Source organism: Bos taurus, chromosome 8 (genome assembly GCF_002263795.3).
Source record: "Bos taurus isolate L1 Dominette 01449 registration number 42190680 breed Hereford chromosome 8, ARS-UCD2.0, whole genome shotgun sequence".
NCBI lineage: Eukaryota > Metazoa > Chordata > Mammalia > Artiodactyla > Bovidae > Bos > Bos taurus.
This window is the reverse complement of record NC_037335.1, coordinates 85,612,777-85,637,941: the sequence shown is the minus strand read 5'-3', so window position 1 is coordinate 85,637,941 and position 25,165 is coordinate 85,612,777. Positions and strand designations below refer to the sequence as shown.

Below are 25,165 nucleotides of genomic sequence, written 5' to 3'. Positions count from 1 at the left end.
GCTACAGTACATGATGGAGCTGCAAAATAGTCAAACATAATTTAGTGACTAAAAACAACAAATGTGAAGTTTATGCTTATAAAGCATCTAAATGGTAGTAAAAGTTAGAGATATGTTGGCCAATCAAGTTTATTTTGAAAGAAAACTTGAGAATGAAATAGTTTCTCCCTGCACCATTCTTCCTAAAGTTTAGTTTTGTGTTTTCAATATTTGCTATGGATTCACGCTCTTTCTTTTTTGTGTGTGTGCTAATATCTCATCTTGGTAATATTATCCTTCCTGATATTAGGGGGACTGGTCACTAGATAATCAGAAGCACATGACAAGCCTATTATCTTTCATTTTATCGTGAACAGTAAAGAGGTTTCTAAAAAGGTAATGCCAGGAAGAGGATCAGATCACAGCATTTGACACAGTGAGGACCTCAGCCCTGCTTCACACCTCACTGCCTGTATCACTGATCATCCTGCTCACAGCGCCAATCTTCTTGCTGTTCGTTGAACCCAGGGTAAGCAAAACACAAGCTAAGAGGCTGAAAGGAGGCTCGAGGAGGCAGAGAAACTCCAGACACATTTATTCTCTTCTGGCAACAGTCATGGCATAACCTAACACAACACAACCTCTCTCCTGGCTGACGCAGCAGCCTCAACTGTAGACACGCTATATTCTCTGCTGGGGCCCAGCCCTAGCAGGATCCAGGGGTACCCTCAGGATGACGGCATAGGCAAAAGGATAGCAAAGCAAAGAGAACAGAGGTTTGATCTTCCTTGATTAACACAGAAAGCCAATAAAGCTCCTGTGTTCCAAGGAGTCATCCTGAAAGAAGAACAGAGAGAGAAAAGGAGAGAAAAGGAAAAAAGAATGACATGGGGAGACCAAGCTTCGGTGAGCGAGGCCCATAACTTTATCTTCAAAAGGAACTTTTATACTTTGACTTGTACATAGAGGGAAATGAAAGATGCAAAGTCATACAGAGTCAGCGCAAACATTACATCTGTTTTGTCTTTATCAAAACCAGGATTTTTTTCTGCATACCTTTCCCATAAACAATGTTGTGTACATTATCTTCTGGCCTTGGAGGCCTATGGACATTTTATGACCCTTTTTTTGATAAAGGTTTCTCAACCAGAAAACTTATTTTCCCTTGAAGTGTTTTTTCTTTATACTTCTAATCTATGTCGGCTTCAGAAAGTGCTAAACAGAGTTACATTCTCCTGGAGCAAAGGTGCAGTGAGTTACAACAAAGAAAGAACCAATCAGCTCAAAGGTCTGATGTGGTTAATTCCAAGGCTGCTACTTGTTTTTCTTACATTCCAACTATGTTAACCAATGCACTCCCAGGTGCACAATGGATAAGGGATATGGGAACTTGGCAGCAAGCATTGGCCTAGTAATGAAGCCCTTTACTAGCCTTTTACCTTTATACTATCTATTCTAGTAATTTTTCATCCCTTAAAGGACTCTATACTCATTAGGACTTTTAGAATGTTTTGGCTTCCCGTGCCTTTCAAGGTTAGGGAGTTGTGAACAATCATGTGTGTTAATTGCAAGAGTATGAATAAACCTGTCAGGCAAGCTAAAATGCCAACAGAGGGGTTAAAATAGAAATATTCCTTTCATGCCCAGGAGACTTATTAACTAAAGCCCTAAGTTGACTTTTTCCAGAGAAAGGTGGTCGGGGGTAGCCCCCTGTTAATGTCAGAAGAGTTGGTGAAAGGCACAAAATAGTAAGACAGACAGATTCTGGTTTTGGGGTAGATGCTCAAGCAGATTCAGGGGGTCCCTTGAGCCATGATCCACCTTGCTCGTCATGGCTCTTCCACATGACCTTGTCATGGGTGGGATCTCCCGTGGTGGCTCCAGGCAATTCTCCCCTCGCCTCTGGAGGCAGACGCAGCAGACACAGCCTGGTCACAGCAGCAGTAGTGCCCACGACTACATGGGTGGAATCCATACAGGTGTACTGCACACTGTAACCCAAGATCGAGTGAGCGCCTCCTGATGGGCATGCGCAGTGCTATAATGATCTCAGCTGTTACAAGGTTGAGTTCTGTTCAGTTCCTCGCTCAGTCATGTCTGACTCTTTGCGACCCCATGGACTGCAGCACGCCAGGCCTCCCTGTCCTTCACCAACTCCTGGAGTTTACTCAAACTCATGTCCATTGAGTGATGCCATCCAACCATCTCATCCTCTGTCCTCTCCTCCAGCCTTCAATCTTTCCCAGCATCAAGGTCTTTTCAAATGAGTCAGTTCTTCCCATTAGGTGGCCAAAGTATCAGAGTTTCAACATCAGTCCTTTCAATGAACACCCAAGGCTGATCTCCTTTAGGATGGACTGGTTGGATCTCCTTGCAGTCCAAGGGACTCTCAAGAGTCTTCTCAACACCACAGTTCAAAAGCATCAGTTCTTTGGTGCTCAGCTTTCTTTATAGTCCAACTCTCACATCCATACATGACCACTGGAAAAACCATAGCTTTGACTAGAAGGACCTTTGTCGTGTGTGTGAAGTCATTCAATCATGTCCAACTCTTTGCGACCCCATGAACTGTAGCCTACCAGGCTCCTCCGTCCATGGGATTTTCCAGACGAGAGAACTGGAGTGGGTTGCCATTTCCTTCTCCAGGGGATCTTTCCAATCCAGGGATCGAACCTGGGTCTCCGCATTGTAGGCAGACACTTTACTGTCTGAGCCACCAGGGAGCCAGACCTTTGTTACAAGGTCCTTATTTACAAAACATGAACAGGCCACCTTGGCTAATTTGCTGTCTCTCCACGATGCCTGTTCCTCTTTCATTTTGAAGTATATTCTTTCCACTTTGGTCCTAAAAGGGATGATGAGAATGCAAGCGTGGCCCTGAGTGGCCTAAGCAGCAAAAGTTTTTGCAGGTCTACATGAGCTGAAACCTTTTGATTATTCTGTTCAGAGGCAATGGTTACAAAAGGACAGAAAAGCGTGGCCATTTCTACAAGCAGAGAACCCAGTCTGGGGCAATGCTGACAATATCTGGGTGCCGTGGCATTCTGGGGGTGTGGGGACGGAGTGTTGTCACTGGTCTTTCCCCTGTGCTGCCAGTTTGTTAAGTGACATCAGACCCACCTTGAAGGACCTGTCAGTGGGTGGATACTCAGATCATAAAGAACACCTGTGAGGTGTGTGTGGGAAGGCCCAGAGAGAGGTCTCTGTGGGATGCCCTGAAAGGTCTCTGGGTGAGATTTCTCAGAGTGGGTGTATAGGAGGTCCCCATGTGGGGCCAGTGTGGGTCTGTGTGGGGACTCCTAGTGGGAGATACCCGATTACTGACTTTTCTGCCCATGAAAGCAGGAGAAGGGCTCAGAGACTTTCTCCTTCTGGTTTCTTGCTGCTCTGTAGGTGTCCCTCTGTGTCACTTCTCTGGACAGGTGTCTAGGGGGTCCAGATCCCCCCCACTTCAGCACTCAGCTCTCAATGCCTCTGAGAGGACCGGGCAGCAGCCAGGCTCAAGGTTCCTCCTCTGTGCCCCCCTCTCCTGAGCTCTGGAAATCACTCTGTGGCCTAGGTCTCCATCCCCCGACTCCACAGGCCCCAAATGGGGCCCAACTGTGTGTCTGCCCTGGAGAATTAGACACAGAGTCAGGGAAAAACCACAACATAAGCAGGCCTATCCCCGCTGCCCCACCCCACCCTGGTCCTGGTCTCACATGTTGGCATCCTGGCAAGCATGAGGGCAGAACCAGTCCTTCTGTATCCAGGACCAGGGGCACCTCCTGGAGCAGGATTCCCCACCATGGGAATGTCTGTGACACAGAGCCCTGAATTGCTCTAGGGAATTGCTCCCATCTGCCCACTTTCCCATGTCAGCAGGCCTGGGGAGGAAAGCTGACAGCACCTTCCACCGATAGGTCACTTCCCACCCACTGGGTGACACTATCTGCTAGCCTCTTCTACCCTGGGCTCTGGAGTGAGCAAGGCTGAGGGCAGGGGAGACTTGCTATGACCCCTGCACAGTTCCTGGACCTGTCGAGCCTCACCTTTTCCCTGGGAGCCTCCTTGGGCCACACATGTAGGGAGAGGTCACAGACTACAAGTCAGTCCAAAGCTCCCAGTTTTGTGAAAGCTGATTATTTACACTGTGGAGAAGTGAGGCTTCCCTTCTCGGAGGCTCCACTCCTCTGGGAGCCTGACCCTCTGGGGAGGAGCTCCAGGTGGCTTCACACAATCTGGACTCTGAGAGCTGGAGTAGGGGGGAGACTCTGGGCTGCCAGGAGCCGCCGGGCCCCTAATTTCCTTCCTCTGGGCCTGTAGTTGTGGTGGGATGCCAGGGGCTCCTTGGTCACTGCACCATCTGTGGACATCTATGCCACCTGCCTCCTTCCCCTGCATCCCACCCTAGGGGCACAGCGTCCCACTCTCAGATAATGAGGTGACTGCACACAGTCATGCCCCTGCTCTTACCCCAGGGGAGGTGGGCGCTGTGAGCAGGGCTGTCCTCTCCTCCAGGACAGAGATGTACTGGCCCTCGGGGGCCTCCATGCTGCACACTGCATACCCTCAGAGCTGAGACTGTGGTCCTCATCCTCGGCTCTGCTCCAGAGCATGAGAAAGACAAAGGGAGGGTGACGCTCCTGGCCCATCTCAATCCCAGCTCCTTCTAGGAGAGAAGGGGCTTCGAGGGCAGCGTCATGTAATCCCACCTTGACATGGGAAAAAGATTTCTCTGTCCTCTGGACTCGGGCCAGCACTACCCCCAAGCTCCCCTTCTTATTCCAACATATGAACTTGTCTCTAATACTTTCTGAGCATGCAGGGAATTTCAGCCTCTGCAAAGCTCTTCCCACAGCCACACAAGTTCAAGGTAGACAGAGAGATGGAGAGGACTGAGCTGGATCCTGAGGAGGAGGAGGTCTTTAGGTTCAGTTCACCTTGGCGTGTCCTGAATGCCGTTTCTTGTTTCTGTAACGCTGGTGTTGTGGACACTGAAGGTGCAGTGAGAGAACCGGGGTGAGGGTGAGCATCCTACTGAGGTCCACCTCCCTCCAAGGCCCTGTCCATCTGGAAATCACAGCAGGCACCTGGGAAGAAAGGCTCCTCATCACTTCCGCCCAGCAGGACACTACAGATCACCATTTCTCATGAGGGAAAACTGATTGCAGAAGAGAATAAAACTTTTGGTAGGAAGAAGCCATTAGCACACAGAGGGCACGCTAACATGAGAGGAAAAAAAATGGTTTTTTTTCTTCAAGACATGCTTTTTCTCTTGGAGAAGAAGATTCCTACCAGGAATACTTTAACAAGCATGTCTGATTGACCAGAAGAGGTGGATTTCTGAAAGAGACATTTCCTTGGAGAGTGGAGGGGACAGCTTGGGAGACTTGTCACTCTGATCCATGCTGGCAGGCTCTGCCTGGTGGGGGAACCTGGCTCTCTGGGTGGGACGGCCACTTGCTGTCCCTGGGACCGGCCCACTTATTCCTTTTTGGACAGATGTGGCCAATGAGGGTAGCTTGGTGATCACCGGCTGTATTTCTCACTATCCTTTGCTCCTGGAAGCAGAGCAACCTATGTTGGCAGCAATGTGGACTTAGTCAGTTCTGCTTTTCACCAATTTAACTCCAAGGCCTGAGGTCCATGGTGAAACACTGTCTTCTTTAGGATTCGTCCAACAGCTGTCAGGAGAGTCTGAGCCTCAGCAGTCCTGCTGTCCATAATCAATCTACTTTTGCTGGTTCCTGGCTCTGGGCAGTGGCTGCTGCAGGCTTGCCTTTTTGCAGGGGCTCTTCTGATCCTTTGCATTTATTGGAGAAAATCCACTGCAGAAGCTGCTTAATTATTTTTTTAAGTGGCTTTCTGAAAGAACCTGTCCCTTCTTCTGGATTAACTGTCACAACTTGCTTCTTAGGGACTCAGCTGATTCCTGTTTCTGGCCAGGGTGGCTCATCCTATGGGTCTGGTAGGTGCTCCGTTCTGCCAGTCCTTCTGTATGCTGTCCTAGTTTGTGCCTCCTCTAAATCTCTCGCCCATCAGTGGGGACAAACTTCTTGCTCAGGCTCTTATATTTGGGACTGCCATCTCAGGGCCACCTGCTTCCCTGGCTGCTCCCTCCACTCGATGCAACATCTTAGTCTTTCTGGGAATTGGACACATCTCCACTGGACAAGGTCTGGGAACAGGACAGAGGAATGATGTTTGCGGCAAGGAACATATTCCAGTGACAGTCTTGGAGAAACGTATCAGTTGCACAGTCTGGAAGGAGCACAGCAATGGCACAGCCTTGAGCCTGTTTCTGCTGGTCTGTGAACCCTTGGAACGACACTGCCTCAAAGCGTAAGTCTTCTGGATTTGAGGCAATGGACTTTGTATTGAACTTGGAGACCGTGATCTCCTCAAATCCATATTAATGATTAGGGATTTGATCAGCACACTAGGTCCCAAAGTACCTTTCCAAGCACAGTCCCCCTCCACAACCTCTTGTTCTGTGGAAGGATGGGAACACTCATCAAGTCCCATGACTGTCACACTAGAGCAAGATTCTGGGGAGGCTCATCTCTCAGATTCTGCCTGTTGTTCATTCCTGACCTTTGCTGGATTTGAACTGGGCTCCAGGCTGCCTTTGTCAGTCCCCACAACAGATTCACATACCAAATTCTGCCCACAAAGTTGTATATGGAAGCCTACGAATGTGGCTTGTCTTCCTGTCCAGTTAGAGGGACCTCTGAGTGCTTACGCATGTCACCAGGTGGGGGTCCTCCCAGAGGCCCCTGGGTTTCCTCACTCACCTGTGGGTGAGCTCAGAGGGGACTCTCAGAATCGACGTGGGGGCACTCTTATCACTTTCTCTCCTGAATGGAGCTGAGCAGATTTCCCCAAGCCCTCAGTTAACTGGGCTTTTGAGTGGTCCCAGATTCACAGGTGGCCTTCAACATGGACCCTTGAGCCTTTTTTAACTTCCAGCTAAGTATGAACTGGAGGACCTTGGAGGATAGGTCCCGCCTGTGCCTCACCTGAAACGTTATTTTATGTGCTTCCAGCTCCTGTTGAACATAAGGACAGAGAACAGTAACTCATGGGAGGAGTTCACGGAGGCTTCCCCATCCTAGGAGGAGTCTGGGATTTTCTGTCTCTGTGGGAGCATGTGTCTCTCCAAGAATGTCTAAAACAAGCTTGGCAGCAAGCCTCAAACAATGGATATTCACAGGTATCTCACTCTCACAGATTTGCTCTGACATCCTCTCTATAAGGACTCCTGAGACTTCTGGATGCCTCGTGCCTGGGCTCAACTCTCTTCCTGACTCAGGTTTCACTCTTGAATCCTTCACTGGGGGTTGACTGAGATCATGTACAGATTTCTTAGGATCCTCCCCCGTGCTCTGCCCTACATCATGGCACAGTCTGTCCCTGGTGGCATCTGTGCTGGGCACCTCCAACCTCATCTTCTGTATGTCTTGGCTACTTTTTCCTGGACCTGCCGAGGGCCTTGAAGGCTCCTTCTTGCCCTGTGCCTGCCAAGGTTTTGGGAATTGATCCTGAGGCGGTATCAGCTTCTGAGGTGCTTGGACTTTTCAGGGCACACCACTCTGTTCCTGTATGAACCTTTTGGAAAGATGGTGCTCCAGTTCCTCCAAAAAATTAGGGCTAGTCAAATCCTCAGGAAGGATGGAGACAGAACTGTGGGCCTGGGAAGACCTGTTCTCCTGGGAAAGGTTGGGAGTGACCTGGCTAAACACCTGCTGAAATCTTTTGACCAAATCAGGTAAATTTCTTCCACTCTCTAGTTGCTTTTATAAAAAAGTGACATTCCAGGCTTTGAGCTGCATTTGAGATGAAAGATTGTGCCTTATTTTTTTGGACTGCAAAATATTTCACAGGTCCTAATCTGGTATTATAAAGAAGATAGTTGGACTGGGAGACAGGTGAGAGATGGGCAGTGCTCTCTAACTGAGCTTGAGGTTGTGGTTGACATCAGGGCATGGTTAGGAGCCAAGGGTACAGGTCAAACCTGAGTCTCCACCTGAGCTTAAGTTGGTGGTTGTTGACACTGAAGCATGGTTGGAGCCATGAGGTGTGGGTGGGCCTGGGTCTCCATGGAAGCCTCAGATGATGGCTGACATTGGGCATGGTTGGAGGCAAGGGTAGGGGTCAGCCCTGAGTATCCATATGACCTAGAGGTGATGGTTGCAATGGGGCGTGATTGGAGTCAAGGACTGAGTTTGAGCCTGGACCACAGGGTGACGAAAGGCTTGACCATTGATGAGTTTTGAAGGTAAATTTAGCTTGAATTTGAAATGGCTCAGCCTTAGAGCACTCATTAAATAGGATAGGGTATAACTCTAGAGGGGACCCAGGTACTGTGACAGTAGCCACCAGAAACTGTGCAGAAAAGGTAGACCCCAGAAGAGCTAGCTGCCTGTCTTCTGTAGATTGTCCCCCAAAATGTCAGAATATGGGGGCTTCTCAGGACCAAGCAACTGTTCAGGTTTCCCTTTTAGCTCCAGAAGTGTTGGCACCCAAGGTGTCCTTCATGTCATCTGGTGACTGAATCTTCTTTTCCAAAGTATTCAGGTAGTAGCCTGACTCCTCCTCTTTTTCATTCTCTTTCCAAATCTTCAGTTTTACTCTCTTGTGATTAGTATCTCCAGCAGTTTCTGGACATCCACGTTGACATGGTATCTGCCTGCCTGTTTGTGGGGTCTTCCCCAAATGAAGCATCTGATGGGTGGAGCGGAAGGTGTTCTTGCCTGAATTCAAAGTGTGTCAAGGTGGAGAAGCTCCAGGGCTACCAGCAAGAGAGGGTTGAAAAGGGACAACTTGAATGGACATGTGCTGAGATGACTGGTCTCCAAGAGGAGAGTGATGACCTGTGTGGCATGGAGCTCAGTGGCAGTGCCACCGGGTCACCCTGAGTGAGATTCAGCATGGCACCTGATGGAGGTGAGGCAGAGAAGGCTGTCAGAGGTGGAGGGCAGGGCCCTACATGGGGTGGGGAGGGGAAAGAGCAAGTGACCATGGTGAAAGCTGTCCAGGAAGAAGAAACTCTCTAGTGTTGGAGAGGCACTAAGGGATGAATTTGAATGAATGGAAGAATGCAATCACTGAGCCTGGATAAATGGTAGAAGCTCAAGGTAGTGGCCGCTTGGCCAGAGGAGTTGGGGACATGTTGGACGAGCCTCTTCCCTGCATTGTTGATGGGCTCCAGCAGATACTGCTTTGCACATCTAACCAAATGTCTTCACAGGACACCTGATGAAAGCTGTACGATCAGCAATCCTCTCCAGGTGGCTGAAGGAGACATAAGGAACAAGTTGTAGCCAGGAGCTGCCCGGGCCAGATGAGCCGGGCAGGCCAGGCAGGGGTGGGCACCTGCATCCCATGGCTCTCCACAGCCCCCAAGCTGCCATCACAATATTACTGCTGTCCGTCACACCCGGGCTTTTACCATACCCAGCCCCCAAGACTCCCCCTCCCAGCTCAGCCCCAGGCTCCCAGCAGCCCTGTGCTCATAGCGGAAACTCTGGGAAGAAGAACCCAGGAGACAAGGGGAAGATTCTCTACATTTGCAGAAGTGAAATCAGGCCCCGGACTCATTCCAGTTCTTCCAGACCATTTTGGCAACCTGGAAATTGGCAGATTGGGGCATGGTTGTGAAGGCAGCAGCCTAGGGGTCTTATAGGAGGCTGAGTGCACTGTCCCTTTAAGTGGGGGGATACTGGAGCCCAAGCACCAGCATCTAAGGCCACAGGATCCCTAAGAGTAATGATGAAACTCATGAAAGCATGTATGATTTACAAAGTGCTTCCTCATCCTTCACCCCTTGCTGATCTCGCAACCCCTGCTGTGCAGGAGAATGGACCAGGGGCACTGCACAGATGAATCTGAGCAAAGTTGAACAACTTGTCCTGGTCGAACCCCGCAGTCTCACCTCCCAAACCAGGGTTACTGGTGCAATGCGTTCCACATGCACCTGCTGGGCCACACCCTTTTCCAGCTCCCTCACAGCTTCATCCTACACATGGAATCTGGGAAGTATTTGGGTTCTGCTCTCCTACCCAGAAGCATCCCTGGCGGTTCTATTTCCTGAGTGACAGGCCCTGCTACCTGTGTTCTCAGAGACCATGGACCTGGGCCCTCAGGGCCACAGTCAGTTCAGTTCAGTCACTCAACTGTGTCTGACTTTTTGTGACCCCATGGACTGCAGCATGCCAGGCCTCCTTGTCCATCACCAACTCCCAGAGCTTGCTCAAACTCATGTCCATTGCGTCGGTGCTGCCATCCAACCGTCTCATCCTCTGTTGTCCCCTTCTCATCCCGCCTTCAATCTTCCCCAGCATCAGGGTCTTTTCAAAGGAACTGGTTCTTCGCATAAGGTGGCCAAAGTATTGGAGTTTCAGCTTCAGCATCAGTCCTTCCAATTAATATTCAGGACTGGTTTCCATTAGGATTGACTAGTTGGATCTCCTTACAGTCCAAGGGTCTCTCAGAGTCTTCTCCAACACCACACTTCAAAAGCATCCATTCTTCAGTGCTCACCTTTCTTTATAGTGCAACTCTCACATCCATACATGACTCATGGAAAAACCATAGCTTTGACCAGACGAACCTTTGTTGGCAAAGTAATGTCTCTGCTTTTTAATATGCTATCTATGTTGGGCATAGTTTTTTTCCAAGGAGCAAGCGTCTTAATTTCATGGCAGCATTCATGATCTGCAGTGATTTTGGAGCCCCCCAAAATAAAGTCTCTGTTTCCACTGTTCCCCAATCTATTTGCCATGAAATGATGGGACTGTATGCCATGATCTTAGTTTTCTGAATGTTGAGTTTTAAGCCAACTTTTTTGCTCTCCTCTTTCACTTTCATCAAGAGGCTCTTTAGTTCTTCTTCACTTTTTGCCATAAGGGTGCTGTCATCTGCATATCTAAGGTTATTGATATTCCTTGCAGCAATCTTGATTCCAGCTTGTGCATCATCCAGCCCGGTATTTCACATGATGTACTCTGCATATAAGTTAAATAAGCAGGGTGACAATATACAGCCTTGACTTACTCCTTTTGCTATTTGGTACCAGCCTGTTGTTTCATGTCCACTCTGACTGTTGCTTCTTGACCTGTATATAGATTTCTCAGAAGGCAGGTCAGATGCTCTGGTATTCCCATCTCTTTCAGAATTTTTCACAGTTTCTTGTGAATCCCACAGTCAAAGGCTTTGGCATAGTCAATAATGCAGAAACAGATGTTTTTCTGGAACTCTCTCGCTTTTTCGATGATCCATCGATGTTGGCAATTTGATCTCTGGTTCCTCTGCCTTTTCTAAAACCAGCTTGAACATCTGGAAGTTCACGGTTCACATATTGCTGAAGCCTGGCTTGGAGAATTTTGAGCATAACTTTGCTGGCTCTGTCAGTAAAGAATTTGCCTGCAATGCAGACCTGGGTTTTATCCATGGGTTGGGAAGATCCCCTGGAGAAGGGAAAGGCTACCAACTCCTGTATTCTGGCCTGGAGAATTCCATGGACTGTGTAGTTCATGGGGTCACAAAGAGTCAGATACAACTGATCAACTTCCACTTTGCTAGCATGTGAGATGAGTGCAATTGTGCGGTAGTTGGAATATACTTTGGCAATGCCTTTCTTTGGGATTGGAATGAAAACTGATCTTTTCCAGGGCCAGAGAGGTGGAGAATAATGCTTAAAGCACACAGGGCCGAAGGTGAGAACTCACCTTTTAAAGCTTCATTTCTCTTCCTGCTCCTGCTTCTCTCCCTCAGCTCCATTTGATGCTGAGAGAAAAGAAAAAAAGGACAGGGGATCCACTTTCTCTCTCCCTTCTCTAGGCAAGCATCAGACACTCAGTGGCCACTCATAATATGATTTTCTATGTTTAACAGAGCTCTGTAGGTTTTCTTTCCTTTCACTCATTTTTAAAGCAGATACAAATATTTTCTGTTTTCCTTCTGTGAAGAACATAAAGAAGGATTTTCAACATGAGATTCACGCTGAACTTCTTTCATCACTGTTCCTCAGCTTAAGAAATGCACACGTTCTCAGACCTAAGGGTGAGTGTGAGCGCTGTCAGTTAGGTCTCTGCTTCCTGAGACCAGGGCCCCTCCAATCCCTGCTCTGAGGCTCTCGGCACCTCAGCAGTGACCTCAGATTAGTCCTGGTCAGAGACACCTGTTCACATCTGGCGAACTGGTATCAAAGTCTGTCCTATGCTAAGGCTGAACTCAGTGTCCAGTCCTCAGACCCTGTATCTGGGGACTTGCCTGGGAGGCCTCCACCACCCCTGGAAACTAGTTTGAGATCTTTGGATTGAAATCGCAGTGTTCATGGTATGCCCTCCCATCCTGGTTTGTACCTAAAGGGATGATGCTCTATTCTTCCTTGAGAATAGATGTCCTGTTCTTTACCATCCCAGGAGTCTTTCTAGTCGATTCAGAAATTTGGAAATAATAATAGTAAAGAAGAGAGCATCTTATGCTTGTGAGTCTGGGCCAAGGGTCCCTTACCTTCCTGATCAATCATTAATCACCTCCAAAATGGAACTGGGGCCAAGTATCAAACTTCAGCCAAGTATCAGAAGTGCTTTTCAGAGCACAGAGAGGATTCTCCATCATTTGACGCACACAGCTGCCTTCAGGAAACTGAGCAAAAGGTGTGCCCTGGGGGCTAAAGCCCTGGACCCCATCACAGAGCTGTGGTCTGGTCAGAGAGGGGTCCTGAGGGTGGGGAGGGAGGAATAGGGGAGGAGGCTGGACTGTGGTCCCTCCCAAAACATCCAGCCACACTCTTTGTCCTTGGTATCTCTCAGTCACTGAGGACGTTCAAGTGCCCATCAGTGTCCCAAAGGTGGGATCACAGTCCCCACCTGGAATTGGGTTAAATGGAAGCTGGGAAAATATGTAGTCAAGCTCCTTACAGGGATAAAATGGAAAGTTGACATTTTGCCTATTCCTTTCCTGCTTGTACAGTTGTGAGGTGGTAGGAGGCGCTGCTGCTATGCCCATGAAGAACTGCACCTTTGTTAGCTACAGTTCTGTGGGATATGAAAGCAAACCCCATTCAGTGTCAAAAAATCCAGTGGCCTGTCCATTGGGCGGCAGCCACAATAGCTGGAGCATATGTGGACAAGCATAAGATGACTTAACAAGTTTATTCTGGAAGATTACAGACATTTTTGGTAGCTCTTTACACTGCATCACTCACACACTGAGGAATGTCATATCCTTTAACAGTGAGCAAAATGTTCACAAAAATTAAACTGGTCTCATATCTGGATAATCTGTAACATAGAAAACTTCTTAAGTAATTCAGTCCTTGCATGAAAGTTGATCCAAATGTTAATGATTACACTTACGTGAATGAGACTTTAGGCATGAAATTCGCCCAAGGTTTATATTTTTCCTCATCTCACTAAAACACTCTTTTAGGGCCAGACGATGTCGGAAACATTTATTTTTATTCTCCAGTAGTATACCACCTCACCTGCACTGGGTTCCAACATCCTCCTTTCGATGATTGTTCGGCAGCTAGTTGCAATTTTGGTGTTCTTGCAGGATATCATACACACATGTGCTTCTACTCCACCATCTTGCCACAACGAGCTGCTGAACAACCATCAACAGGAGGATGTTGGAACCCACCAGAAAAAGATTCCCCACATCCAAGGATAAAAGAGATATCTGTATGCAGGTCAAAAAGCAACAGTCAGAACTGGACATGGAAAAATGGAGTGGTTCCAAACTGGAAAAGGGGTACATCAAAGCTGTATACTGTCACCCTGCTTCTTTAACTTATATGTAGAGTACATCATATGAAATGCAAGGCTAGGTGAAGCACAAGCTGGAATTAAGATTGCTAGGAGAAATATCAGTAACTTCAGATACTCAGATGACATCACCCTTATGGCAGAAAGCGAAGAAGAACTAAAAAGCCTCTTGATGAAAGTGAAAGAGGTAAGTGAAAAAGTTGGCTTAAAACATAACATTCAAAATGGCATCCAGTTCCATCACTTCATGGCAAATAGAGGGGAAACAATGGAAACAGTGACAGAATGTACTTTCTTGGGCTCTAAAATCACTGCAGATGGTGACTGCTGCCATGAAATTAAAAGATGCTTGCTCCTTGGAAGAAGAGTTAAGACCAACTTAGACAGCATATTAAAAAGCAGAGACATTACTTTGCCAACAAAGGTCCATCTAGTCAAACCTATGGTTTTTACAGTGTTAATGTATGAATGTGACAGTTGGACTATAAAGAAAGCTGAGCACCAAAGAATTGATATTTTGAGCTGTGGTGTTGGAGAAGACTCTTGAGAGTCCCTTGGACTGCAAAGAGATCCAACCAGTCCATTCTGAAGGAAATCAGTCCTGAATATTCATTGGAAGGATGGATGATGACGCTGAAGCTCCAATACTTTGGCCACCTGATGTGAACAGCCGACTCACTGGAAAAGTTTCTGATGCTGGAAAACATTGAGGGCAGCAGGATAAGAGGGTGACAGAGGATGAGATGGCTGGACGGCATCACCGACTCAATGACCATGGGTTTGAGCAAACTCAAAGAGATAGTGAAAGACAGGGAAACCTGTCCTGAGCTTGCAAAGAATCAGACATGACTGAATGACTGAACAACCAAACAACATCTGCACTGATGTGCTCACCAGCTGTGTTTATTGTCTACTCTCTTACTTTGCCAACAAAGATCCGTCTAGTCAAGACTATGGTTTTTCCAGTCGTCATGTATGGATGTGAGAGTTGGACTGTGAAGAAAGCTGAGTGCCAAAGAATTGATGCTTTTGAATTGTGGTGTTGGAGAAGACTCTTGAGAGTCCCTTGGACTGCAAGGAGACCCAACCAGTCCATCCTAAAGATCAGTCCTGGGTGTTCATTGGAAGGACTGATGTTCAAGCTGAAACTCCAATACCTTGGCCACCTGATGTGAAGAGCTGACTCATTTGAAAAGACCCTGATGCTGGGAAAGACTGGGGGCAGGAGGAGAAGGGGACAACAGAGGATGAGATAGTTGAGTGGCATCACCGACTCGATGGACATGGGTTTCGTTGGACTCCGGGAGTTGGTGATGGACAGGGAGGCCTGGCATGCTGCAGTTCATGGGGTTGCAAAGAGTTGGACACAACTGAGTGACTGAACTGAACTGAACTGAACTAGTGGTAAAGAACCTGCCTGCCAATGCAGGAGATGTAAGAGACCTGGGTTCGATCCCTGGTAGGGATGATCCCTGGAGAAAGGCATGGAAACCCACTCCTGTATTCTTGCCTGGAAATTCCATGGACAGAGGAGCCTGGTGGGCTATGGTCCAGTGGGTCATAAAGAGTTGGACACGAATGATGCAACTTAGCACACACGCAAGCCTCATTATCATATTCTTATCCAAATTATTGAGGTATGATTCACTCGGTTTGTGGTAAGAATGAAACAAACTGCTTCACTAACTAACAAACAGAATGGAGAGACGCACCCTTTAAAACACACCCATATTGCCATATACAATTCACAATTTGTAACTAAAAATGTGTGGAAACCAATCTTAGTAGACTGTTTAGACATTAAAGAGCTATGGGAAATAGACTGCATTTTGAGTTTGCCTTATTCTATTTTCATTCAAAAATTTCTTGTCTACATATACCATATCTCTTACTAGAGGATTTTGGGTGCCTGTGAATCAAGGAAAATTTGCAAATAAGTCAAAATGTAACAGAAACTTCATTCACAGATGCTTCAGTTTTCTGTTTTATTGATACCACTTTATAGATGGACTGGAATCAACTAAAGCCTGTTGAAAATACATATGTAAATAGTAACTAATGGCTTTCATATTTTCATTACATTGAGAAAATTTATTCTCTTTTTTAAAAAGTACTTTGCAAGCAGATCATAAATCAATTTTTAAAAATGGCATCAGTCAGTCTCACCAGTTAAGAGTGACTGGAGCAGCCTCTGGGAGGACCTTTCAGGAAATTCACCCAAGTACAAAGAGGACTCCAACGTAAGCATAGCTGACATATCCAGTTTCTATCACTCCATTGCCCCTGACATTTTCTACAATATAAGTAGGTTTTGATTTCCATCTTCTATTTACAAAAATTTAAATCACATATAGAAAAACTTAGGAGATTCTGTGGACTATTACTTTTCATGAAGAGTGAATAGAAAAACAAATTAATATGTTATTTCTGATTCAATTTGGAAATGGAATTTAAGATTCATGTGAATAGTCTCAGGCTTTCCAGGTGGCACTAGTGGTAAAGAAACCGCCTGCCAATCCAAAGACATAAGAGATGTGGGTTCCATTCCTAAGTCAGAAAGATCCCCTGGAGGAGGCCATGGCAACTCATTCCAGTATTCTTTCCTGAAGAACCCCATGGACAGAGAAGCCTGGCAGGCAACAGTCTATAGGGTCGCAAAGAGTCGGACATGACTGAACCTCCTTAGTACACTTATACCTGAATAGTCACATTTTCACCCTTTATAACTATGATAGCTGCCTCCTCACCCAAAAAAGTCACAGCTGATCTCTTATGAAAAAGCATTCTTTAGGTTTAGATCTATATAAACTAGTATTATTCAGCAACTTTATTATCACTGATTTTAAGTTTTTTTTTTTTTAATTCTATGAGCCTTCCTGGTATGTAATTGAAACTCACTCCTGCTTCTAAAACCAAGCTGGAATTTCTTAAAAACTCCACTTCTTTGGTTTTTTCCTAAGATCACGTCCCGGGCATCCTGTTCATCAATGATGCTACAATATAGAAAGTATGATCCTCACATGCTCAATTACATCCAACTCTGTGAACTCATGGACACTAGCCTGCCATGCTCCTCTGTCCATGGAATTTTCCAGGCAAGAATACTGGAGTGGGTTGCCATTTCCTTCTCCAGCGGATCATCTTGAACCAGTGACTGAACACGCCTCTCTTGGGTCTCCTGCTTTGGGAGGTGGATTTTTTGCTCCTTCACCACTAGTGAAGACCTCTTAAAAGTAGAAGATAGATGTAAAATGCAAACATCAAAAAAATTAATCAATCTAAATAAGGATATAAGCAAGACACATGACAGCAAATCTTAACATAAGACTATTTAATTAGTCATAACAAATAATTTATGACCAACAGAAAAGAATAAAAACCAAAATCATCTAGAGATGCTACCAAAATATGTAGCTGTGGATTTTCACAATGCTCTTAGAAAATGTTAAGTGACAGGCTGGATTTAAGACACATTGGACAGGAGACGAATTACTAGTTTCAGATCACGTAGTAGGAGAAATCATTAATTCTATGTAAAGGCAGTGTTACTGACTTAGTTAAAAAGGTCATTATTCCCAACCATTTATTTTTTCATTTCTTATTTTTTTTTTCAGCTTCACCACACAGCATAAGGGGTCTTCATTTCCCAATCAGGGGTTGACACTGTGCCCCCTGCAGGTGGAAGTGGGGAGTCTTAATCACTGGACCACCAGGGAAGTCCCCCAAACTGTTTATTCTTAATTAGAGATTAATTTAAATATTAACATAGGCATTGAAAATCCACACTAGACCCATCTTTGGAATAGATTACTGGTAAGCATTATGTTCATGGGGTTCTTAAGAATGCTGAAGTGGTTTGCCCCCTGAGAAAACCTGTATGCAGGTCAAGAAGCAACAGAACCAGACATGGAACAATGGACTGGTTCCAAATTGGGAAAGAAGTACGTCAAGGCTCTCCTGCAAAATGCCAGGCTAGATGAAGCACATCTTGGATTCAAGATTGCCGAGAGAAACATCAATAACCTCAGATATGCAGAACACCACCCTTTCAGCAGAAAGTGAAGAACTCAAGAGTCTCTCGATGAAAGAGAAGAGCAAAAAAGCTGGCTTATAACTCAACATTCAAAAAACAAAGATTACAGCATCGGGTCCCATCACTTCATGGCAAATAGATGGAGAAACAGTAACAGACTATTTTCTTGGACTGCAGAATCACTGCAATGGTGATTACAGCCATGAAATTAAAGACGCTTGTTCCTTGGAAGAAAAGCTATGACAAAGCTAGACAGCATATTAAAAAGCAGGGACATTACTTTGTCAACAAAGGTCTACATAGTCAAAGCTATGGTTTTTTAGGTAGTCACGTATGGATGTGAGAGTTGGACCATAGAGAAAGCTGAGCACCGAAAAATTGATTCTTTTGAACTGTGGTGCTGGAGAAGACTCTTGAGAGTTCCCTTGGATTGCAAGGAGATCAAACCAGTCAATCCTAAAGGAAATCAATCCTGAAGGACCCTTGCTGAAGCTGAAACTCCAATCCTTGGCCACCTGATGCAAAGAGCCAACTCACTGGAAAAGACCCTGATCTGGGGAAGACTGAAGGCAGGAGAAGGGGAAGACAGAGGATGAGACGGTTGGATGGCATCACCAACTCAATGGACATGAGTTTGAGCAAGCTCTGGGAGATGGTGAAGGACAGAGAAGCCTGGACTGCTGAAGTCCATGGGGTCTCTAAGAGTTGGGCACGACTGAACAAAAACTACAAAGCATTATGTACAATCTATACCACTTATTGGGGTCCCTCCTGGCTCAGATGGTAAAGAATCTGTCTGCAATGCAGGAGACCCAGGTTTGAACCCTGGGTCGGGAAGACCCCCTGGAAAAGGGAATGGCAACACACTCCAGTATTTTTCCCTGGAAGAATTCCATGGACAGAGGAACCTGGCAGGCTACAGTTCATGGGGTCGCAAAGAGTCAGGCAATACTGAGAGATTAACACTTCGACTTTTCACACCACTTAGTAATGTAACAGCATTAAACCTCCATTCCTAGAAGGCTAGCTCAGTCAATGGGATGGTAAGTCCCATCAGACTCTAGCAAGCTCTGAGGCTGGCAAATATTCAGGTAAGAAAGCTAATGAAAGAAACATTTGGATATACAAAGACATAGAAAGTATAGGAAACTTAGACTTTCCTAAAAGAATTCCTCCAGCATATTCTCTAGTGCAAACACACACTAAATTCAAGAGACTGGGAAACACAAGACCCAAGAACAGTGGCAGCATCACTAGTAACACACGATTGAGTCTAAACCACTGTCAATAAGTAATAACCTGGATCTAAACTCCCATATGAAACCAGCAGTAGGACTGCAGTGGGACTATTAAAGCTCTTGGCCAAATGCAGGGAGAATAATAGAGCCCTACTCTCAGTGTCTCCACTGTCCATTCATTATTGGTGAAACAGCAGTCCTTAGAGAATAATACCCCTGCTTGATCAAACTCAGTGCCTACCAGTACGTACACAAACTCCTTGAGGACTTTTGGGACTTCCCTGGTGACTTAGACAGTAAAGATTCTGCCTGCAGTAGAGGAGATCGGGGCTCAACCTCTGGGTTGGGAAGATCCCTTGAAGTAGGAAATGGTAACCCACTCCAGTATTCTTGCCTGGAGAATCCCACAGACAGAGGAGCCTGGCAGGCTACGGTCCAAGGGGTTGCAAGAGTCAGACACAACTTAGCGAAGATCATGGCTAAGTTCATGGTTCAACAGTATGTGAACCATGAACTTCCAGATGTTCAAGCTGGATTTAGAAAAGGCAGAGGAACCAGAGATCAAATTGCCAACATCACTGGATCATGAAAAAAGCAGAGTTCCAGAAAAATATCTATTTCTGCTTTATTGACTATGCCAAAGCCGTCAAAAAATATTTTGATTTCTGTCATACATCAGCATGAATTAACAATAGGTGTACATATGTCCCCTACTTCTTGAATCTCCCTCCCACCTCTTGCCCATTCCCACCCCTCTAGGTTATTATAGAGCCCCAGTTTGAATTCCTTGAGTCATATAGCAAATTCCCATTGACTATCTATTTACCTGCTTTTTTACTGAGTGGAATTTAGGTGGAATTTGTTGAAATGAGGCTGTATCTCACATATACGCACATGTGATACCTGGTACGAAGTGCTTTTAGGTGAAAAAAATATGTTCCAGAGTTGGCTTTCCTGCATATTAATAATCAAAAAAGCAAACTTTGTGCAACATTTGAACAAATTCTTATGGAAATTAAAAGGAAATAACTGCCTATGAACAAAACACAAAACACAACTAAAAGAGCTTTGAGAAGACACAAGACAAACACAAATCAAAATATGTCCTGAGAAGTAACAACTTTGAAACTAGTGTTGGCACTGGGTCACATTCCTGGGAACCAATTTGGTTCTAGCTTCTAGAATTGATGGCAACAAGAGTATATTAAGAGCATCTCTGATTTAGGACACAAAATGGAAGATTAGTATATATTTCACTGTACATTCAGAAAACTGTGTTTGTGTGTGTGTGTATACAAACATGTTGTTGCTGCTGTTGTTGAAGTCATCAAATCATGAATCATTCTTTTGCAACCTCATGGACTATAGCCACCAGGCTCCTCTGTCCTACAGACTCTCCAGGCAAGGATACTGGAGAGGCTTGCAATTTCCTTCCACAGGGAATCTTCCTGATCCAGGGATCAAACTCAGGTCTCATGCATTGACAGGTGGTTTTCTTTACCCCTGAGTCAACTGGGAAGCCCCTATACAAACATGAGGATATTGTATCTGTAGAGTATGGGCACTTTGTTATTATTGTTAAATATACAGCAAAAAAAGAGTTAGCTTTCAGAAATTGTCATTATTTTAAACCTCAGTCAAAATTTTACACTTGACAAATCAGAAGAATGAGCTGAAGAATATTTAAGAGTAATAAACAGAGTTAATTTCCTAATTCATTCATTTCATCATGTATTTAAACATAGCAGAAGTTGTGTTTCAAAGTACCACTTCCTGTTATAATTTGTAAGAAAACAAAATATAAACTTAGCTAAAGAATATTCTTTTTGAAAGTAGAATCCCTGAAATCCAGCTCTAAGTATGTCTCTAAGTTGATATAAAAATTGAGTTATTACTGATAAATGAATAAGAAAAGAACTACAGATGATGCAGGCCTTACATACCTTCTTGAAATGTTTTGTGGGCGCTTAGAATCATTCACCCTACAGAATAAGGTAGTTCTGTTTTTGCTCATAGTGACAGGAACAGTCCCAGGGTTTCCCCTCCTGGAGATCGTGGTGGAGCAGAGAGGCCTGAAAGTCTAGCTCCAAGTCCTCCAACTGTCCAAAGAAACTGCCGGTGTGAGGCCAACTGCTGCTCCTCGGGGATGGAAGGGTCCTGCCCCAGGATTCCAAGGATGGTACTGGCCTCAGCGGCAGTTAAATGAGAAGACTCTACTGTGCAGGCTTGATGGGCATCCATGTGTCATGGCCCAGCCTGTGGGAAAGGAGAAAATCCTTCCCTGGAACATACAGGGGGAGACATCCAGAAGGGCATTCTGCTGAGGACACTGAGAGTGGATCATTCAACATAGCCTTTAAAAAATTCTTTTTAACTAGAGGATGATTGCTTTACTATGTTGTGGGGGTTTCTGCTGTACAGCCATGTGAATCACTCATAACTATAATATTTCTGCCATACAATTATGTGTATGTATGTACAATGTATATATATGATATAATGTATATACATTATATATTCCCTCCCTCGTGAGCCTCCCTCCTACCTCCTACACCCCGCCCCTCTAGGTCCTCGTAGAGCACCAGGCTAGGCTTCCTGTGATACATAGCAGCTTCCCATTAGCTATCTATTTTACACATGGTGTTATATATATATATGTCAATATGACTTTCTAAATCAGCCCAACGTCTCCTTCCCCTGCTGTGTCCACAAGCCTGTTTGCTATGTCTACATCTCTGTTGCTTACCTGCAAAAACATCAATCAGTACCATTTTTCTAGATTCCATATGTATGCATTATCCATATATAGGCATTAATATTGATATGTGTTTTTCTCTTTTCTGACTTACTTAAGTCTATGTTCATTCTCCTCGCTACAATAGACTCAATTTCATTCCTTTTTATGGCTGAATAATGTTCCACTGTACATATGTACCCCAACATCTTTATCCATTCATCTGTCAATGGATGTCTAAGTTAACTTCCACATCCTGGCTACTGTAAATAGTGCTTCAGTGAGCATTGGAGTACATGCGTCTTTTTGAATTGTGGTTTTCTCAAGGTATATGCCCAGTTATGGGATTACTGGGTCATATGGTAGTTTTATTCCTAATTTTTTAAGGAATCGCCATACTGCTGTGCATAGTGGCTGGATCAGTTTACATTCTCACCAACAGTGCAGTGCACGAGGGTTCCCTTGCCTCCACATTCTCTATAGCCATTCTGACTTGTGTGAGGTGATACCTCATTGTAGTTTTGATTTGTATTTCTCTAATAATGAGTGATGTTGAGTATTTTTTCATGTGTTTATTGGCCATCTGTATGTCTTCTTTGGAGAAATGTCTGTTTAGGTCTTCTGCCTGTTTTTTGATTGGGTTGTTAGTTCTTTCTGATATTGAGCTGCATGAGTTGTTTATATATTTTGGAGATTAATCCTCTGTCAATTGTTTTCTTTGCAATTATTTTCTCCCATTCTTACAGTTGTCTTTTAGTCTTGTTTATAGTTTCCTTTGTTGTGCAAATGCTTTTAAATTTAATTCGATCCCATTTGTTTATTTTTGTTTTTATTTCCATTACTCTATGAGGTGGATCAGAGAGGATCTTGCTATTATGTAGTCAAAGACTGTTCTGCATATGTTTTCCTCTAAGAGTTTTACAGTTTCTGGCCTTATATTTAAGTCTTTAAGCCATTTTGAGTTTGTTTTTGTGTATGTGCTAGAAATTGTTCTAATTTCAAAGAGTCCTTCATCCATCATTCTCCAGGCATTCTGTCTATGAGATCAAATCCCTTGAATCTACTTCTCACTTCCTCTGTATAATCCTAAGGGATTTGATTTAGGTCATGTCTGAATGGCCTAGTGTTTTTCTCTGCTTTCTTCAATTTAAGTTTCAATTTTGCAATAAGGAGTTCATGATCTGAGCCACAGTCAGCTCCTGGTCTTGTTTTTGCTGACTGTATGAGCTTCTCCATCTTTGACTGCAAATAATATCATCAATCTGATTTCAGTATTGACCCTTTGGTCATGTCCATGTGTAGAGTCGTCTCTTGTGTTGTTGCAAGAGGGTTCTCTTGGCAAGAACCAGTGCATTCTCTTGGCAAAACTCTATTAGATTTTGCCCTGCTTCATTTTGTACTCCAAGCCCAAACTTGCCTGTTACTCCAGGTATCTCTTGACTTCCTACCTTCGCATTCCAGTCCCCTGTGATGAAAAGGACCTCTCTTTTTGGTATTAGTTCTAGAAGCTCTCATAGGTCTTCATAGAATGGTTCAACTTTAGCTTCTTCAGCATCAGTGTTTGGGGCATAGACTTGGATTACTGTGATGGGGAGTGCTTTGTTCTGGAAAGGAACCAAGATCATTCTGCCGTTTTGAGATTGTACCCAAGTACTGCATTTTGGACTCTTGTTGATTATGAGGGCTACTTAATTTCTTCTAAGGGATTCTTGTCCATGGTAGCAGATATAATGGTCATCTGAATTAAACTCACCCATTCTCATCCATTTTAGTTCACTGATTCCTAAGATATCCATGTTCACTCTTGCCATCTCCTGCTTGACCACTTTCAATTTACCTTGACTCAAAGACCTAACATTCCAGATTCCAATGCAGTATTGTTCTTTATAGAATCAGACTTGACTCTTACCACCAGACACATCCACAACTCAGTGTCTGGCTCAGGCACAACTTTGTCTCAGGCTCTTCATTCCTTCTGGAGCTATTTTCTGCTTTTCTCCAGTAGCATATTGAACACCTACTGACCTAGGGGGTTCATCTTTCAGTGTAATATCATTTTGCCTTTTCATACTGTTCATGGGATTCTCAGGGCAAGACTGCTGAAGTGGTTTGCCATTCCCTTCTCCAGTGGACCACATTTTGTCAGAACTCTCCACCATGACTTATCTGTGGGTGGCCCTACAGGGCGTGGCTCAACATTTCATTGAATTACACAGGCTGTGAACCATGTGATATTTGTATGTATAGTAAAAAAAAAATTTTTTTCTTAATATCTTTGAAATTTTGGCAAATTTCCTGAAACTCCTGCACTTACTATTAATTTCTTGCTGTATTTTTTCTCCATGGTATTTGCCATTATCAAGTCTATATACTTATAAGCTCTGCTCAACTGTGCAGCACCTTCACTTACAATCAAGTGTTATTCCTCAGTAGCATCTATAAGCATCCGATTCTTTCCATTTCAAAATGTGTTTTCTACTATTTTCTAGGGAAGAAAATTTTTATATCCTACACTGTTAAACTTTACATGCTTTTGAAGTCTAATTTAAGAAATGTAATTTAAATCACCTGAGCTTTTTTTTAGATTATTATTAATAAAATTTTGTTGAATCCTCTATAACTGATTTAACGTATTTCTACATAGTCATATATACTTTCTACAACATTTATAAGACAAGCAGTTCAGAGAATTTTTTACATCTACTTATTGAATATACCTTTCAAATCTATTGATGACTAATATTCTCCTTTTAATGTGGTCTACATGGTATAACTCAGAGCTTAAAATAGCAAAATTGAAATGAAGTATATGAAATACATATATTATTTTGTTTGTAGAAACTGAAAACATAGATTTAAATTATTGAAAATAGTTTTATTAATTATGTAACTAATAATTAAATAATTTGTTATTAACTATTTAAAATAATAATTTTCAGCTGTGAGAATTTTAGTTTTAGTGTATCTTTTTAATGAGTAGAATTCCTTTGCCTTACTCAAGAAATAATTTAATTCTTATAATTTTAGTGATATGAGTAACTTGTCCATATATTTTCATCTCTTTGATTCAGATCCCAGATTCTGTTTACCTTCAGGTTCACACACCAACAATAAGGAGAAAGGAATATCATAGTAGAATCCTCTTTCCAAACTAAGATACTTGATAAGGTACAAATTTAGCAGGTCCTTGAAAAATTACAGTAAGTTGGTTTTGGTCACTAATTCACCCCTTCCTCCCTCCCTCCCTCCAATCTTTCCTTCTCCCCTCCTTCCCTCCTTGCCTCGCTCCTGCTTTCCTTCCACCCCTACTTCTGTCTCTCCCTCCTCCCCTCCCTCTTTTCCATCCTGCCTTCTTTCTTTCATTTTCTCCTAGAGACTTCTGGCTAAAGATAGCAGATTCAAAAATACATATTTTTTATTTCTA

At 44.3% G+C, this 25,165-nt stretch overlaps 1 long non-coding RNA gene across 1 annotated transcript; it reads right to left on the bottom strand.

Annotated features, from left to right (window-relative positions):
* Positions 1–559: 559 nt before the first annotated feature.
* LOC132345993 (uncharacterized) lies at positions 560–23,598 on the bottom strand. The gene is made up of 2 exons (XR_009495652.1): positions 20,951–23,598; positions 560–11,748 (listed from the first exon to the last, which is right to left on the bottom strand). It is a non-coding gene; the product is annotated as an uncharacterized lncRNA (long non-coding RNA).
* Between the last annotated feature and the right edge of the window lie 1,567 nt (positions 23,599–25,165).